Source organism: Ananas comosus, linkage group 21 (assembly GCF_001540865.1).
Source record: "Ananas comosus cultivar F153 linkage group 21, ASM154086v1, whole genome shotgun sequence".
Classification (NCBI taxonomy): Eukaryota; Viridiplantae; Streptophyta; class Magnoliopsida; order Poales; family Bromeliaceae; genus Ananas; species Ananas comosus.
This window is the reverse complement of record NC_033641.1, coordinates 7,672,717-7,689,709: the sequence shown is the minus strand read 5'-3', so window position 1 is coordinate 7,689,709 and position 16,993 is coordinate 7,672,717.

The window sequence follows — 16,993 nt, the reverse complement described above, 5'->3', positions numbered from 1 at the left end:
CTAAATTTACGCATTAATTTGCACTAATTTAGGAAATTAATTGATTAACCAAATTTATGCATTAATTAGGCATTAATTTAGGCATCTACTTTAAATGTTTTAGTGTTACTAAAATTATGCATTAATTTAAATTATAGAAATTTTAGAAATAGTTCTATTTCTAAATACGATGAATTTAAATTTTAAATATTAAATATTTAAAATTTAAAGTGAAATTTAAATTATAGAAATTTTGTATTACTATTTTAAAAAATTGTAATGTTAGTAAATATTTTAATTCAAAATATTTAATATATTTAAGAAACTTTTAAATTTCTATTGTCACGCCCCGGATTACTCGTTCCCCGGGCACGCCGACAAATCCGCCGTATACAAAGAAATTTTTTCTGTATACAAAGCGATAGCTGTACAGAAACTATAAATCAAACAACACTACAAACAGTAGTATAGAGCTGCTAGAAAAATCAGAAGAAAAACAAACTGAGTTCCATATACATATGCCAAAATCCAAGATACAAAACTACTCGCACTGGCGAGTTAAAGATAGATATGTACATGAACTCCAACAAAACAACTATCTGATGTAGGGGCACCTCTAGCTCGGCTCGTCGGGTTGGGCTCCAACTCGCGACGCCCTTGCCTCGATCCTGATAAGCAATAGCAGCAGCCGAAGACGATGGCTCTGCAAAAAGATATAACAACAGGGCGTGAGAACTACTGTAAAACAAGTAGTCCTCAGTGGGTACCGCTCTCAACACATCGGTCCACCCACTAAATCTATAGGAATAAACAGAAATAGTAAAGAAAAGCTGAACTACTCTACAGCTATATGCCACTATACTATTCTGTTCTACACTGACCATCTGTAGTAAATGTCAACACCGACCCAATCTCACGGGGACTGTAAACATACCCGTCCCTGGGACTGTGAATACACCCGTCCCGCTCAGTTGAGACTATCCAGCTACCTCCAAACTAATCAGTCTGTGGAGAGCAAGTCTAACTGGCATGCACGACACCAACGCAAAAGCACAGCGCCCGCCTCCGGAGTGGCACTCGTGGGAGCTACCCAACCGAGTATGCAGCGTATCTCTGTCGAGCTCAAACAGGCTCCAACTAGCCAAAATCATGTAAACAGGGTTAAAACAGGTTTACCAACCAAACCTCACCTAACAATCTCCAAATCAGGTGAAGATGGTCCCAATTCTAGTACTGGTTGATAAGGAATGTGTCTCAACTCCACAAAGTCCCTGCTTCCCAAGTTCACCCCAAGAAAACTCAAAAACTTGCTATTCTGCCTATAACAATAGCAGCAGAGGAAAACATGAGTTCGACTGAGCTAACCTTCACCAAAATCTGCAAGTCAGGGCTTCGTGGATTCCTTAGGAAGTCTAGAATCCAGCAAACCAAGTTTCGTCAAAATCCGACCTTCCTACGTCGCGCACGAGCCAAAACACTGAAGGTCGTCGCTGAAGAACTGCAGAATCAGCACCTATCAAGCTTGGAGTTGTGGATCTTGAAGCAATTTGAGTAGATTTGAGGGTTGGAAATGCAATTTATAGGTTCCCTGTGAAGAAGAGAGGAAAAGAGCTCACCAGGGACGCTTCTCAGCTATTTATAGACTGCTGGGAGGATAAATGAGCCCCAAGAGAAGCAGCTGCAAACTGGTGTCCCTGCAGAAACGGGCGTTTCTGGGCGCCCGGAACCATGTTCTGGGCGACCAGAACATCCAGACTGCACAAACCGTGCTCCTCGGACTCTCCGCTCGCGGTGTGCTGCACCCGTAAATAGCTCCGGCGGAACTCACCTATCACCCTGCCACGCGTCGAAGCAAACGATATTCACGATGTGAAATTTCCGGACCCAGTTCTGGGCGCCCGGAACATAGGATCCGAATTGGCTTCCAGTTTCAGTTAAACTCAACACTCAGTTTTGGGCGACCTAAACCATGTTCTGGGCGCCCGAATCTGGCAAAACTCCAGTTTTGCTTATTTGAGTGCGCCGAGTCCAATTCTGCATCTATTTCGCGCAGAATTGACTCCGACTCAGTCCGACACTCCCCAGAGATGTCGACCAGTCACTAATACTGATGCCAATCCTAGCCAAAACTCAGGAACACTACATCTATAGTTTAGACATTAATTTTGTATCATTTATTTAAAAAATTTTGAATGTAGGTTAAAAAATTTATAATTTAAATGTATTTAATATGTTAAAAAAAATTTAGAGTTGTTCTACTTTAGACATTAATTTTGTATGACTATTTAAAAACATTTGTAATGTTAGTAAATATTTAAATTTAACATATTTAATATGTTTAACAAAATTATGAATTCATCTTAGTCATTAATTTTGTATACTAATTTTAAAAAATTAAATGTGGGCAAATATTTAAATTCAACATATTTAATATGTTTAAAAAAATTTAATAATTTTTCTAATTTAGATACTAATTCTTTATTACTATTTAAAAAATTTAATGTAGATAATTTATTAGAAATATAGGGTTATTACTATAGGAATTTAAAAGTTCTTACTAACAAAACTAAAAAAATTTAATGTTTTCTGACCCATTAGCCATCGCAAATTTCAACAAGTTATTACTATCAAAAATAAAAAAAATTAATATCCTACAATCTGATAAAATTTGAAAATTCTCAGATCGAACTAGAAAAAAATTAAGTAACAAATTAAATCACAAAATAATCTAAATTTCATTCTTATTTTATTAAAAAAAGATTTAGAAAGCAATAGGTATGGAAAGAAATTTTAATACATAGTTTCTTAAAATTAAACTCATTTGAAATATTAAACAAATAAACAAAGAGAAAAGAAAAATTAAAAGATCATATTGTCAAATAATTTGAAAATTTTCTTATATGAAATGCCAAATTATGAAAGGAAAGATAGAGAGAGAAAAAGGAAATAAAGAGAAAATAAAAATTTTGAAGATATAGTAGAGGTAAAATGACTAAATTGCCCATGTATTAAAAGACAAAAATACTCTTTTTTGAGGTACCTTGTAACCGGTACCTCTCCCAAAGTGACTTACTATTGGTGTATACATTTTTTTTTCTTTGGAAGAGCTTGCTAGCTTAGGATGGCCATAATAAAAATAAAATTATATTTGGTTTATAAAGCTGTTATTCTCTAGAATAGATAAAATGGTCTTTGGTTAATTTTATGAAATAGTAAAAATTAGTGAAAAATGAGAATGGTTGAATATGCAAAATTTTAATTTTGCACTTCGCTTTTATTTACTCTAATGCACTGAAACTCAGTTTAGTGCACCAAGCTTTAGACAAATTGACAAAATGAGGATTAAAGTTATGTTAAACACGATTAAAATGGGTTTGAAGAAGTTTAGGTGGAGTTTGAAATGAGTCAGAATCAATTCGGATCGGAATAGAGTTTTTGAAGAAATGGAAATCTAGTTTCTCTCAGACATTCTGGATGCCCGAAAAAGCATTTTGGCTTCTAAAACCTTTCAAATCGTCCAATCGAATGCCCAATTCTAGCACATGGTCTATCCAAGAGCAACGATTCATGAAGGAATAAATATTTAGGCATCTAAATCATTCTATAGGCATCTGAAAACCTTCCAGACTGCTCCAGTGGGTGCTTTATTTTATTTCTAGATGCTCAACTCTTGATGAACGGCTTATCAGGGACTTCGAATTTTCTTCAAGTTTTTCTTTTGCAATCACACGAACTCAGAAGGAGAAAACTATCGGAGGTTTTTTTTGGAATCTTCTAGAATCATTTCTATGAATCTTGAGATTGTGGAGGTGGATGCCGAAGAGTCAAGAGCCTTTTAAGGTTTCTAAAAGATGCATTTAATAGGGACTCTTGAGGGTTTGTAGCCTCCCCTTTTGGCTAGTAATTTTGCATTTTTTGGCATTTTTCCATTTGTTCTAAATACATATGGCCTCTATTCCCATTACTCAGACTTCTTGTAATCTTCTATTTTCAAGTATACAATGCGAAGAGCATTCCTCAAACTCTCTTTATCTCTTATACTTAGTCTTAGGATGAGTACGTGTGGTATCCCTGGAGTTCAGTTGTTGAGGCTTGTCGACAGCTCTGAAGAGTGTTGGAACAAGTCAGAGTCGCGTTGGTGCGAATTAGACGCTAAACGGACTCATTGCGACACGAGAGCAGGGTGTGAGCATTGCAAATTGGAAAAAGGCTGTTTTCTACCTGTTGTACCGGTACAACCACCGAGTTGTAACCGGTACACTTCCTGTACCGGTACAGCCATCGAGGTGTACCGGTTTACTTTGCCAGAACCTGCGCAGCTGCTCTCGGGTTGCCATTTTTACCGGTACAAATGCCCGTGTACCGGTACACCAGGGTAGGTGAGGGGCAAATTGGTCTTTGCCATGCCTCATTCGTATCACCCTTTTCCCCCAGCTTTATTCAGGTGTGAGGAGAGCTGAGAGGGTGTATTTCCCCTGCTTCCTTCCTTCTCTCTCTCTAGCTTGACCGATTGTGGAGGAGCTCGGTAGGAGTTCGAGTGTCGCCGACGTCGCGCCGCGGTGCCGTTCGAGTGTGCATTCGTCATCGTCGTATCGCGAGGAGGCCGGGTGAGGGTGCGATTCTGTCGTTCTCGACGTCGCGCCAGATCGGGTTTAGCTTTTGAGGTGGGTTAAACGTCAGTTTAGCTTCTAAGTGCAATTATATAGTCGGCATGTGTGCGAGGTAGTATGTTGTAGGTTGCAATTCGTCAATTCATTGATTTAGTATAGTTGTTCATAAAATCTGAATTTGGAGCCTCGTCATTTGCCTATATTTACTTGCACATGTCGGACTTGGATATGACTTAGGAGAAAACTGTGATTATAACCTGTCATATGCTTAAACTACCTGATTTAGCTCTAGGAGCCGTTGTTATTTTGTATCGCCGCAATATCGGCGTGGTCGGTACCCCAGATAGTTTAGATCTCTGTTACGCTCGTGCTGGGATGCCGAGTGTAGTTTTACAGTAGTGTTCAGACCGTTCCGGATAGTTGGGTACCGTCGGGATTGACGGTGAACCCAGTTTGCCGAGTTAGCATCAGATTGTGCCGAGGGCACGTGACTTGTTAGTTGTTAGACCAGTTGGACCCTGTTTTTTGACTTTAGCCTGTGAGAGCCGGATTGAGCTCGACAGAGATACGCTTGCATACTCGTTTGGGTCGCGCCCACGAGTGCCATTCCGGAGTCCGGCTTAGTGCTTTTGCGTTGGTGTCGTTGTGTCCTGGTTAGACTTGCTCTCCACTAACTATCCAGCGTGGCGGTTGTTAGTGTAGCTTCGACAGGCGGGATGGGTGTATCACAGTCCCTGATGAGATTGAGTCAGGATTTACTTTTACTACAGTTGGTTAGTGTAGAGCATGATAGTGCAGTGACATGTAGCTGTAGATTGTCTTCCTGCTTTTTCTACTATCTTTGCTTTCTTCTGTAGACTTAGTGGGTGGACTGATGTTGTTTAGGGCGGCACCCACTGAGGACTACTTATTTTTACAGTAGTTCTCACGCCCAGTTGTTATCTTTTGTTTTGTAGAGCCATCGGTTCCGGCTGCTGCATCTTCTGAGGTTGATCGTGGCAAGGGCATTGCGAGCTAGAGCCCTACTCGACGAGTTGCTGAGATAGAGGATCCCTGCTGCAGGTAGTGTTACTTTTGTTTGAGTTCATGTACATACAGATGTTATAACTCGCTGGGGCGAGTCCTTTTGTACCTGGATACTATGTATGTATATGGAACTCGCTTTTGGTTCTACCTGCTCTTTTTCTTGCTAGCAGCTCTATACTACTGGTTGTAGTGTTATTTGATTATAGTTTCTGTACAGCTTCGCTTTGTATACAGAAAAAATTCCTTCGTATACGGCGGGTCTGTTGGCGTGCCCGAGGAAACGTGTAATCCGGGGCGTGACAGTACGTCAAGAGGATGATTGGAAAGTGCTGGTAGAGGACTTGTCACCAAGGTCTACAAGGTTAAGAACCTCAAGATATGAGTGATGATCCTCGAGAAGGTGGCTCAGGGCATTGAGACACAAAAGGTGCACACCCCAAATATCCACATTCCTAAGCCCCAATGCCTAAGGGGCACGTACGATGAGAAGGAAATTGACAACTTTCTATGGTACATGGAGTGCTACCTCAACACGCTAAGGTTGGAGGTCGAGGATAAAATCCAAACTGCTTCTATGTATCTCATCGACGAGTGATACTGTGGTGGCAATAGTGGTCAGCAGAGGTAGAGAAGGGTTAATGTGAGCTAAAGATATGGGAGGACATCGTGCGCAAGCTCAAGACATAGTTCTACCTAGAGCAAATCGCACTACAACAGAACTAGGTTATAGGGACACATGTTTAAGACACTTTTGTGTAAGTATCCCATTTATGCCAAAACTTTTAAAAAAAATTTACTAATGCTTAAATATAAAGCCCAATTTAACAAAAAAATAAAATGTTACTCTACTCAACCCTCCCCATCCAGTCCATTCGGTCCGATTACAAACAGAAAAGAAAAAAAAAAGAAAAGAAAAATTGATTACCATCTCCCATTCTTCCTTCAGTCAATCAACTGAAATCCTAGACAAAGAGCCTTCTCTCTCATCCTCCTCCGCCATCGCAGCAAACGAGGTAGAGTTCCGGTGGTTACTAAATGCTTAAATAAATATCGGTAAATTAGCAGCACTCTTTTTAGGTTATACCGACACTCTTTAACTGTCAGTATATATCTACCGACCCCACATATAGCAATACTTTTAGAAAGTGTCTGTAATTTAGCCAGCATCACTTTTTTATAACCTGTACCGACGTTTAAAAGTGTCGCTATATACCGTTTTTGTTGTAGTGTCGAATAGCTTGCGTGAAGGTAACTTTGACGGCTCAAACATACGGAAACATTTATGTTAAGGAATAATCTAAACTAATGCTTGCCATCACCAACATGACCGAAGTCGACCTGTTGTTCTTTTTCTTTGACGACCTTCAACATAGGCGAGTAAGGAGCTTAATTATAGGGCGAGACATGAAGGGTGTAAGGCCAAGGGTGGGAGTGACCATTTAGCTCAACAGAGTCTTTTCCTTGACAATTTAGCTAAAATTACTTGCTCTGATCCAACATAAATTTTGTCAGTTGGGATAACTTCCAATGTGTCACTTAAAATTATGAAATTATTATAAATATTTTAATTGTCAATATTATTTTGGGCAATATATATTTACGAATTATGTAAAATATATTCTTCTTTAGTTTACCTAAAATTATTGAACTAATTTGTCCCTGGTTTTATCTACTTATAAATAAAATATACTATTTTGTAATAATATACTATTATGTATGTGAGGTTTATATGTTGGAGACATAGTGGATAGGTACACACTACAAGAAAGATGGCTTTTTGTGGCAAACTATTTGTGGTGAATTTATGAACCCCACAATATACACCTTTTTTGTGGCATCTTTCAACTTATCCTTACTATAAATCTTAACCGAAAATTTCTCATATATATGGCAGGGACTGTTTAATGATCACCACTAATTCGACGCACTATAGTGGCCATTGATAAGTTTGGGCCATAAAACCATAAAAAATTACTGTGTTGAAATTATTGCCACAATTTTCTACGTTTTTTGTGGCTATATTTATTTGTTTGCCACTTAAAAAAAAAGTCTGTTGTGGTAATAAATATAGCCATAAATTCTAGATGTAATATGTGGCAAGTTGTAAAATTCGGCCACAAAAAGTACACCGGCGAAAATATGTGAAAAAAATTGCCTTGTATTTGTGGTTATTTTGCACTTTTTTTCACTAATAGTATTTATATATATGACTAAATAAAATATGACCACAAAAAGATACCCTAATTAATTTTTTTTCTTAATTGACGTTTTCTTATATTATAAGTCATATAATGCCTTTTCACATTATCCTCTGGCGCGAAACAAAAAAAACCCTAAGCTAATTAGAAAACCCTACTTCAACCCTTCCGCGCGTCATCAACCTTCGACGGTTTCTTTTGTGATTTCGATCCTTGCTCCGCCCACAACTCCTATCGCCTTCTTCATATTTGTGAGATTTTTCTTTAGATTTGCTTCTCCTGTAAATCTGATCATCACATCGTCTCACCGACTAGCGGCAACCTCGCGATCGACACCTCGGAATTCAACTGTGCGCGTGAGAACGACAGTAGCAATGTGGCCTCCTTCTTCCAAGCGTCCGTCCGTAGGTATCCTCTCTATCTCTCTCTTCCTCCATCTGTCTCTCTCTCTAGGTCTAGGCACGTGAGCATTAATTTTTTTTTTTGTTTGTTTTCTTGGAAGCATGGATTTGTATTTTTCTTAAGCATTTGTAATATATTTTCTTGGAAGTATGCCTTTGTAAGGACTGAGATTTTTGATAGTGCTACTAAACTCTCTGTTGATGATGTTTATGTGTGTAATTTAATTACATAAGCACTCGTCAAGTTTCGGACGAAAATGAGCTAAAATGGAGAAGATACGCGACTTTTAGTTTTCACTTAAGTGAATAGTAACTCCGGTTTTCCGGAGAAGCCACAGAGTAGAGTTGGCTTCTGGCGCGTATCGGACTCCGTTCATATCAGTCCAATAGCTCGTTTTGACCGGTTCAACTATTTTGGAACCAATGGCACTGACGGATTTCAGATCTGATGCACGGTTTTTGAGAAAAAGGAGTTTTATCAAAAAGATGATTTTCGTTCCTTGCCTTTCGTGCATTGTGAAACTCCTTGTGTTCCGTGCTTACGACCTGGAGTAGGGTGAAGGTTGTTTTGGGTCCCTACTTGTAGTAGGGAAGTCCATTTCTGATGCGAAATGGGTTTTGTTGGGTTTACACATTGGTATATGTGTAATTTATGTGTTAATTAGAGAGCGTTGGGTTTTGTCGCGAATCGGCAACAAAATCGATCGAAACAAATTCTAGTTTCATTGCCTTCGTCGTGCTGAACGCGATGGTGCAATCCGTTCGGAAATCCGATGAACGGATTGCCGGATTTTGCATGATGTTCGGAGAGGGGTCGATTGTGGCAAATCGGAAACTTCGCAAAAGTCCCCATATTTTATGTACCGAATCGCACGAGGTCGGACGTGGAGGTGCGTACACGCGATTTACTCGCGCTGTGAAGGTCTCTGTTGCAAATTTTCTGTTTCGGAGGACTTTGGTGCAAAGTGGCCGTTGTTTATATTGTATTCCTAGGGTTTCATCCATGAGGAACCCTAGACCCTGCAACCGTGCTCCCTACCTAGCCCTAGCCGACCTCAGCTGGTCCCCGCCCAACTTGTGCGCGCGTCCCGGCCGCCGGCGAGCTCGTCCGGCCGCCGGAAGAGCCACCCCGGCCTCCTCTCGATTTTCCTCCGGGCCCCGACTTGCACCTTGTTGGCTGCTGTGCTCGGGGAAGCTTGTGAGCCCGAGCACCACCATCCTCTGGCAGAATCTCCCCCCCCGGCGCCGTCCCTGTCGCCCCGAGCGCCGCCGCCGCCGCCACGGCAAGTTGCGGCCAGATCTGAGCAGATCTGGCCGAGGCTGTGGAACCTCCCTCCCCTCGCGATGCCGCCTTTCTGGTCTGGCCGCGCCGCCCTCCTGGCACCTCCGGGGACCTCCCGCACGCGATCCTCGCCGTCCCCGAGGCCGCCGGCCGTCGCTCGCGGCTCCTGCGGCCGCCCAGACCTGGTGCGGGCCGAGGCGGAGCCCTAGTGGCCTCCGCGCGTCGCCGCCGCCCACAGTGGGGCGCACCACCTCCTCCTCGACCTCCGCCGACGTACCGTCGCCGCCCCGACCTCCTCCGACCGCCGCCACGCCGCCGGGAAGCATTGAACCCGAGAGCAAGAGATCGAGTTGATCTCCTCCGCCGCGCAACTGGCCGCCTCCCGCCGCCGGCCAGCAGGTGCCCCGGACTCCACCGACCGGCCGCACCCTCCCCTGGCCGGGCCGCCCGCCGTCCAGCCACCGGCGGCCAACCCTAGCTCTCCCCTGGCCGGTAAGCTTGTTTTCAGCCTTTCTGCGCAGTGTTTCCTGTTCTACTCACTGTTCCGGCGACCTGAGGCTGTTCCGATGCCTCCGGAGGTGAGCACGGTGATCGTCAATCAGTCCTGATCACAGTGCTCACCTCACTTAGGGTCAACGAGCCCCTGGTTAGCGAGATAAGCATGCTTTTCCTACTGTGCGCGCTGTTTCACTAATTTTGCATCGCCCGTGCGCGTGCCACAGTGGCCAGCAGTGCTTCGAAAGGTGAGCACGGCCTCCGGCACACCAAGACTAGTCAGCGAGAGTCTCGTCTTGGCTGTTTGACCTCTGGTTTGCGTTGTCGGACCATAAAAGCGCCGAAATCGCATGAAATAATGCGATTTCAGGTATTCAGGAGGGCTTTTATGCATTTTGGTTCGTCGTAGCTGCTGTTGGCAGCAAGTGTTGGTTGAGGATAACCTCTGAATTGATTGTCCAAGGCCCCAGACCCTTGCGAAGATCGAAAATGCATTTCCGATGCGTTTTTCGGCGAAATCCGCCGACGGAACGCGGGTTCGGTTCGGAATTATTCCGACGGTGCTTCGTGAGCTTTTGCGTAGTCGCTGAGCCTTGTTGGCTGGTCACTTGCGTCATTTCGAGAGTTCGGAAATGACGGGTGAGCGACGGTGGGTTCCGGTGTCGAATTAGACACTTCCGGGAACCCGAATCGAAACGATTATCCGACGATAATTGTTTCGACACGAGGAGTTGTGTTCGCTGCCATGATGCACGATTATTTATGTTTAGTGGCAGCAGGTGACTCGTAGCTCGAGTCGGTATGTTCCGGGACAGTTCGTGGCTCCCGGCAGAGTCCCCGTGCGATTACGGGACTTCCGGCGTATTACGGCGATCGGTTTGGGAAACCGATCTCCATGGGTTTGCTTGTAGGTTGTGGATTTAATGGTTATTAGCTGTGGGTTAGACACTAACCGGGTGGACCTTCCTTAGGTCCAGTTGACGTCCTTTTGCAGTCAGGAGACAGGCGCAGCATTTGTACAGGTGGGCACTTCAATCCGAAGTCGGTACAGTGGTGCACGCTCGGTGACATTTCTTCTATCTCTATTCTTCTGCTGTTATTATCATATTAGATATTGAGCTTGCATCCCTGTTGTTTCTGTTATACTCTACTCATATGTTTCTATGCCTGATATCATGTGTAGGAGTAGAGTAGTTTAGCCACATATGATTCCAGTGACCCGAGTGGTCGGTCCTCGTACTTCGTTTTCGATGACCTGGTTGGTCAGTTCTTGTACTCCGTTCGATGACCCATGAGGTCGATATACCCTAAGGGGTGGGATTGTCGGCTAACGCCGATGGATGATTATAGTTTACTCAGTTCCACTGTTTGGTATGTTTGTGACCTAGTCAGTCAGCTTCATGAGTCCCGTCGTCGATGACCTTTGAGGTCGGTGTACCCTGAGGGGTAGGATTGTCGGCTGGTGCTGACGGTAGTTCTGGACTTATTGAATACACTCCTGTGACCTATCGGTCGGTTCTTGCGTTCGTACTTTTAGTTGACATCGAGCAGTATCAACATACTATCTTTATTTACTCTGCCTGGTTGTTCTATGTATAGTATCCTGTATAGGGATAGAGTAGATGGCATTCGTATATACTATACTTGTGACCTGGTTGGTCGGTTCTCCTGTTTGCATCGGTGACCTGTTTGGTCGTTCGTTACTTTCCGTACTTTGACCTATCTCGGTCGGTTCACGTTGTTACTTGATGACCTACACGGTCGGTATGCCGAGAGGGGCAGTGATTGTTGGCTGGTCGGCGACGGTTGGCTATTGAGCATATCAGCATCGATCGCCACCACTCGTTAGCATTTCACGAACACTAGTGGTCTGATCCACAGCAGGGATTGTTCTTTTCCGAAAAAGTGGTCGTACGTCCGACCCGTGAGCCCAAAGGCTAGATTGGGTTATATGCAGGTTGAGTGGATATGGCACGAGCCTGAGGTCTCCGGACCAACATGGCAGGGTTAGATTGGGTATTTTGATATATGCGACCGGTTGATGCATACTTACAGTCTTGCTTTATAGTCGTCTTGCCACTACAGTGTTTATCCAGGTTTGCTTTCTGTTCCAGTTACAGTAGCGGTAGCCGTTATGCAGTTTAGTTCCTTCGCACCCTTGTCTTGCTATTATAGTCGGATATCCCTGTATGTACGCTTGTCGTTCTATTTACAGTAGCGGTAGTTGTTCTTGCATATCTATATCTCTTTCGTTGTGATCGTTGCTACTGTATTCCACTTACGTATATACTATTGTTTATCTTTCTGATCCGGTGAGTACTCCTCGCCCTCGTCGGCTTGCGGTACCCACTGGGAGGGTAGACATGTTTACATGTTCTCACCTCCCCCACCATTTTTCAGGTATTGCAGGCGTTGAGTTTTGGGACGAGACGTGAGGTACGTTCGTAGCGGTCGATAGAGCTTCCGACCCAGATTATCAGTTTAGTTTTATCCCTACTATTCTGTTGTTATAGCTTAGTCAGTTTATATGGTTCAGTATTTTTATTACATTGAAATATGTGGACTTTCATGAATGTAATAAAAGGATTTCTGGATTTGGTAAAATAAAAGGTTTTCTACCCCTCGTGGTAGCTTTTATAAAAGATAAAAGTTTTCGCGTATGGAACAGTTTTCAAAAGATTTTTCGTGGACCTTTGTTTAAACATCGAATGTAAAACTACGGTGTGAATGGTGAATGTATAGCTATCTGTATATTCATTTAGTTGTGGTTGTATACTGTTTGTACTTTTGTACTTGTGCGACGCCGTGCAAATACAGGGGAGACTCTGTCCGTGTGAACAGTGGATTCCCTATATTTGTGGCGGATCTGGCATACTCTGGGGTCAGGTTTTTTTTTTTTTAAAAAAAAAATTTAAACGCTTTTCCGCTGTGTTTCAAACTAAAAGGAGACCCCGGGGCGTGACAGTCTTGATTAATTTCTTTTTGTTTTCTTGGAAGCATGCATCTATAATTTTCTTAGAAGAATGCATTGACTTTTTTTTATTTTCTTGGAAGCATGCATTTGTACTCTTACATAAAATTAATTAATATATAGCATTCATTTTTTATTGTTCATCCGGAATAAAACGTTTAGGTATTTTAGAATTTTAATTTTTATTGTATTTGTAATAAGTTAAACAGGATGTCATGTAATCAACTTTTTTCTGTTTTGAGTTAATATGATTTGCGATAATATTTATTACTTATTGAGTTTTTTTAAAAGATAAAATTATAAAATTAAACTATCTAAAAATCATCTATACACGTATCTAGTTCAAATAGGATCTATATTTTCACCACATACAAACTACTTGGAGAAAAGAACAAAAAAGTTTGAAGAGAAAAAAAATTCCTCGAGTTGGTGACTTTTGCAGATAAGAAAAATATTGTTATAAATCTTTCTTTTTTATACAATGCAATGCTGGGTGGTTATTTATACAAACTTCTATTTAGCAACCTAACGGAGCCCTCCCCGCGTTTCGTGCTCTCCGCACTTGCGTACGGCGGCGCCCCGCCCCCCCTCGCTCTCCTTTCTTCTTCTTTGTCTTCGCCGGGATGGTCCGCTCTGACTCTTTCGTCCTCTCCGCCTTCGCTGGGCAACCCTAATGGAGCCCTCCTCGCGTTTCGCGCTCTCCGCCCTCGCGTACAGCGCCCCCCCCTCCCCCGCTCTCTTTTCTTCCTCTTTGTCTTCGCCAGGATGGTCCGCTCTGACTCTTTCGTCCTCTCCGCCTTCGCTGGGCAACCCTAATGGAGCCCTCCTCGCGTTTCGCGCTCTCCGCCCTCGCGTACAGCGCCCCCCCCTCCCCCGCTCTCTTTTCTTCCTCTTTGTCTTCGCCTAGATGGCCCGCTCTGACTTTTTCGTCCTCTCCACCTTCGCTGCTGTGGTCGCCGTCATCCCTCGGGAACGCAGCTGCCTCCCTGTACGGTGCGGCGTTCCCTCTGACGCCGTGCGGTATGGCGCCTCCCCTCCTTCTGTCGCCCGTCTGCCCCGTCCCGTCCGACTTTCCGACTTTCTGTACAATCGGGGGAGTAGCATTGTGCCGTCGGCAGTGTGGGCCGCGTCTTTTCCTCCGCCGCACGTGTTCAGCTGTACGGCCCGGCGTGGCTCCTCCCTGTGGCTCTTCCCTGTGGTTCACCCTACGTACAACACCCCATACTTCCCCTCCCCTAATCGCATCAGGGCCATATCTCCCAAGGACTCTCCATCTCATCAGGGCCATACCTCCACCGGCTCCTCACTTAATCCTCCCCTTTCTCATGTGCTCTTTCTCATTCTCCTCTGATGCTGCCCCTCTATGTTGTTTCTCTGTTCTTCTTCCAGATTTTTGGCTTCTTCTTCAACTTGGGCAGAGGTTGCAGTTTGAGATCGTGGATTGGAGGATTTATCGGTGCGAGTTTCCGAGCTGTATAATCTTCTATTTTTGGATGCTCTCAGGTTCCACTCCATCGTGTGAGAATTTCTTGATTCTTTTTTTTTGCATTTTCCTTTTTTTTATTTTGGGGATTTTTGGGTTTTGGGGATGATGTTTGAACATTTTGGCAGCTTTTATTTTGATAAAGGCTTTTCTAACTTGCTGGGATAGATTTAGTAACAAATGACATTGTCTAATTAAATTGCCAGTATATTTGAATACCTATACTTTGTAAGACCAAATACTAATGCTCTTCTCAATGTCTTCGAGCAGTTTAACAGTTGCTCAGAATGAGGGTGTTGTTGAGCAGTTCCTCTCAAGAAATCCTTCAGCTGGTATGTGAATTTACGAAATTAGAGTGTAATAACTGTTGCGTATTGTCCAATCTATCGTAGATCTTGTGCCACCGAGAAACATACTGTAGAAATCAAAGTTTATCCAGTTAGTTATCCTCAATATTGGCCTTCAATAATTTTTCAAAGAGTACGCTAAAATTGACATCATAGAAAATGAAAAAGGAAAACATATTGTGTATTTGGAATATGATCTTTAGCATAAGAAACTGTTTATGTTTATCATTGATCAGCAATAAGATTTGGTCACAATAAGATTTCATCAGCAGTAAATTAAAGGAAGTCCAGACCATACAATCAAAGAAAAGAGAACAAAAACAAAACCTCAAAGAAAGTCCAGACCATACAATAAGAGAAAAACTTTAAGATAAGTTGTGGAGGATACAATGAAAATTAAGAGTTGGTTGCCTAGAAACTAGACCATCCAAACCTCATGTCTTTTTTTTTTTTTTTATCATCACAGCCTCAAAAAAAAAACAGAAAAGAAAGTCGAATGTCATGCTTTTTTTTTTTGAGGAGCTGGTGACGATAGCGTTTCTCAAACAGTGTGGCCCTTTTATCATGGTTGAAAAGGTTTTAGTTAATTTGTTTGGGTTTGTATCTAAGATTAGCAATATTTGGATGGCTTGCTTGGCAAGCAACCATTTGCTACCGAAATATTTTCATGGTATGTTAACAAATGTGGGCCAAATTTGAGCTAAATAGTTTGGAATTTATATCTATTTATTTTCGTGAATTACTTTTTGGGTAGTATTCCTCTTTTATTGTAGTTTTTCCCTTATAAACAATTGTTAAAATAATATTTCAGTCTTGCTTTTGAAAAAATGCAGAAATTTTGTTGCTCATGTTTCTAAATCTACTCGGTTATCTGTTTGAGTGTCGCCTTCATGTTTTATTGACATGTTGATAGGGTTAGGCAATAAAGAAGTCCCACTTAATACATCAGTTTGTGTAATACACCAACTATGTGCTACATGAGTACATCATGTAGTACTCAATTTGTTTTAAAAAAAGCTTTTCTAATGCAGTAGTTATTTTTCTAATGCCTTAATGGTTCAGATCTTTTCCCCCCTTGTGGGAATTACAAAAATATATAGTAAAAGCACAATACTTTGTGATGAAAAAGGCCTTAAAATTTTCTTATTTCATAAAGTCAAGTATGTTGTCTTAAAATATTTACTTTATAATTGTGCTTCTCTTCTGTGATTTTCTTCACATTTAAAGAATTTAATTTATAAACAAAAATATTTTATTATTTATAAATTATTTGAAAAAAAAAGTTCCGTTGCGTAGCACGGGTTACTTAACTAGTATAGCAAGAAAGAAGCTAAGATTTTGGTGCTCCTTCAGGTTTTAATAAGGTGCTCGCCGCTACTTAATTGTGTAATTAATTAATTAATTAGTTGTTATAGTTGCATAGATGCTACGTATTATCCTTCTTAATGGTGATGACTGTCATTTTGTCCATTTATTTCATTTATTAGAAGAAATCAAATAATTTTTTTATTATGAGACAGCAAATCTATCAATATTTGTAGTATCTGTTGATTTCTTTAGATATTATTACACCATGAAAATTTGCTTTACTCACATCTTGATTTTTTATCTTTTTTTAGAAGTACGTGCATATTCTACGTTTGACTCTTTGGTTTGGGTATAAGTAAAAACTGGCTCTTTTAGGAATAGTTATAAGTTCAGGTGTAAATCTGGGATAGGTCAATTTGGATGAAAATTGAGTTGTTTTCAGAAATAAGAAAAATAACATTTGGATAGATAAGATGGAATAAGAAGAATAGTGGGTAGTTATATATAAAAAATAATGATATTTGACCTTATGTTATAAAAATTTAAAATTTAAAATTTAAATATATAATTTTTAAATTTAAAAAATATAAAATTAAATTTAAATTTTCAAATCTCAAATTAAAAAATGTAAAGTTCTAAATTTAAATTTGAAATTTGAAATTTTAGATTAAATATATAAATATCAAGTTTAGGTAAGTTTTGTTAACTTATTGATATCTAATTTTACTACATCATAAAACAAAAGAAATCTTGTACTCAGATTCACATTATTATATATGTTAGCCTTCCTAATTATCATGCAACTAATCTTGACACTAAATTACAAAAAAAATATATTCCAATCAGGAAGGTGAAAAAAAATCTTTTATAGCTTTTGTAATTGATTTTTTTTT